At 31.4% G+C, this 2,590-nt stretch overlaps 1 long non-coding RNA gene across 1 annotated transcript in view; it reads left to right on the top strand.

Moving 5' to 3' along the window:
• Window positions 1-1,776, top strand: part of LOC106941094 (uncharacterized) — a 12,834-nt gene extending 11,058 nt beyond the window's left edge. Inside the window, exon 3 of the long non-coding RNA XR_001423259.1 lies at window positions 1,451-1,776. This is a non-coding gene — a long non-coding RNA (uncharacterized LOC106941094). The remainder of the gene's footprint in view (window positions 1-1,450) is intronic.
• The last annotated feature ends 814 nt before the right edge of the window (window positions 1,777-2,590 follow it).

Genomic DNA, 2,590 nt, shown 5'->3' with positions numbered 1-2,590 from the left:
TATATCAGCAATGATTTCTTGGCTGTCAGTCCCCTTTGTATGTCTCTCTCTTTTAATGCAAGACATTGGATATGTGCACCTCCCTTTCATGTGAGCCCATGAGGACCCTTCTAAGAAATGTCAATTGCTGAAATGGATTTAAATGTTTGCTAAGCCTTTTTTTCTTTCTCTCTCTTTTCTGTTGTACTATGTATGTGCATGTATAGATATACATTTGCATATATGTTGGATTCATCATTTTCTTAAATAAAGAATGTTACACAAAAAAATAAAATAAAAAATTGGAGGGAAAAATCTATTTGCCTGCCTTTAAAATATGTTTAAGATTAAGAGATAACCTTATGGAGTTCAATAACTTTAGCTAATATTAACTTACAGCAAGGTGGGACTGGCTTGAATTGTGTATTGCACTACTTAAAACAGCCTTAAATAACATTTCAAATGCAACGTTCATAAGTGCTTTATAGACATCTTGTTGTAAAACTTTAGCATCAATTAAATTAAGAAATTTAAGACTAAACAAAATGGCAGAGCAATATAATATTACCACATAAAGCTGCATAATTTTTTAAAGTTTGATTGGTAATACTTTTATAACAAATTTATGTAAGATCATGATTTCTTGGTTAATGCTAAGTTGACATAACAAAGACATTTTTGTCTAGGTTAATGCCAAGTTGATGTAACAAAGACATTTTTGTCTAGATTAATGCCAAATTGTCATAACAAATACATTTTTGTCTAGTGTTGTGGCCATTTATGTAAATTTTGCAAATTGTAATTTCTACTAATTTAGTTCTTTTATTTTTGGGAAGTTGGAATTTATTTAAGTTAGTTTAGATCCAAAATATGTAGTTAATTTGTATTTTTGAATTGATTAGATGATGTTGGTAATTGGTTAGACCCTCCCAATAATTTGAGTAATTAAAAACACACCGGGTGCTTGGTGGAGGCACTGTTTGGGAAATGTTTGGTGTGTGGACGGGAGGCTTTTGTAAATGATTTTTTGACCACTTTTTCATACTTGAAACGTAAAATTAAGTTTACTTTCGTTTTTGGCTAAGTTGTAAGAGATTTTTAGTAATTATTTTGTCGTTATTTTTTACAAGAAATAAAGAATATATTTTTTTCAAAACAAATCAAGTTGGAAGTGCGTTCAAATCAAACCACCTGTTACCACCCACAGCCTTTGTTAGAATTTTGGTTTTTGGAAGATAGAAGGCTGCAACATCTAGGTTAATGTCAAGTTGACATAAAGACATTTTGAATAATGTCAACTTTGTATTAAAAGTGTCAAGATTTACTGAATGACAGTTGTAATTATTATGTTTATGTGCATCACAACATACAATCTGTAAATCTGATGAAAAATTACACTGCAGCAGTGTAGTTTCTCATCTGTGTTTTAGTTTTTCCTAATCTGTTTTGCTTTCTCATTTCTGTTGAACAGAACACCAAAACGATATGAAGAAAATGGAAAACTGACTGCAGATAACAAAACACAAATATGGAACACAAAAGGGACAAAATGGAAGAGGAAAAGCAACTCATGAGCCACGTAGCTGAAGATGTTAAACATCTTTGGGAAAATATGAGAAGAGAGAAAGGTAAAATCCAATATTTGAAGAAAAAAGTGAGACCTGACATGCAGAGAGTAATTTTTGAACCAGATGAAATCAGAAAAATGTTACATACTATCCAAGAAGACACAAAACTTTGCAAGAAACACTTTTTTGAAGAAAAGACCCAAATGAAATGGATGAGTTTTCAGGCTGAGAAAAGGAAAAAAAAGCTTGACCAGAAGTTCGAAAAAATAATTCAAGAAGGTGATCAGTTAGACATTCTGAAGAAAAAAATGGACCAGCAAAGACAAGAGACTGAAAAAAAATGGAAAGAAATATTGACTTTAACTTTGATTTCAGAAAAAATAAAAATTAATTTAGAAAAATCTACTGAAGAAATTAGAAGCACAAACGCGGAAATGCTCAAAACCCAACAGAAGATCAAAAAGAGCAATGAAGTAAAACCATACATGGTAAGTCTTTTTTAAATTTTGCTTTATCAACTAAAAGTGGGAAGCCAAGCATTTTAAAGGTTATTTTAAAAATACAGAAGTAGAAATGCATTTAAAAAAAATCTTTTTTAGTACCTGTGTTTTTCGAGTTTAAGTTTGGAGAACAGAGTTGCAACTTCTTCAGGCTTTAAATACAGTTATTGCCTTTAGTACAATATTCTGATAACATGAGATCTTTGTTTTCTCCCCAATGTACATTTACTAAAGAATATTCTTTTTTCACACTACAACAGGGAAAATCTTTACATGACCAATTACAAATATAGTCACTGCCATTGAGTTACTGGCTGTTTTAGCTTTGTTATGTGAGCAGGCTCTAGGTTTGGAATTCAGACTGCAAACACATAAGATGTACAAATGAAATAGAGCATAGAGACAGAACACACAGCATACTACCTCCAACTAGGAGAACATTTGGAAATGAAATTTTGGAAATCAAACTAGCAAATGCCTGGTTGTGAGAAAATGCTTTCCAGGGCCAAGAAAGTGCAAAGAAATGTCAGCATAGTAATGTTG

This window comes from Poecilia latipinna, unplaced genomic scaffold, assembly GCF_001443285.1.
Source record: "Poecilia latipinna isolate Pla-1442-1.1 unplaced genomic scaffold, P_latipinna-1.0 Scaffold3495, whole genome shotgun sequence".
Taxonomy (NCBI): Eukaryota; Metazoa; Chordata; class Actinopteri; order Cyprinodontiformes; family Poeciliidae; genus Poecilia; species Poecilia latipinna.
The sequence above is the reverse complement of the archived record's forward strand: the minus strand, read 5'-3'. Positions and strand labels throughout refer to the sequence as shown.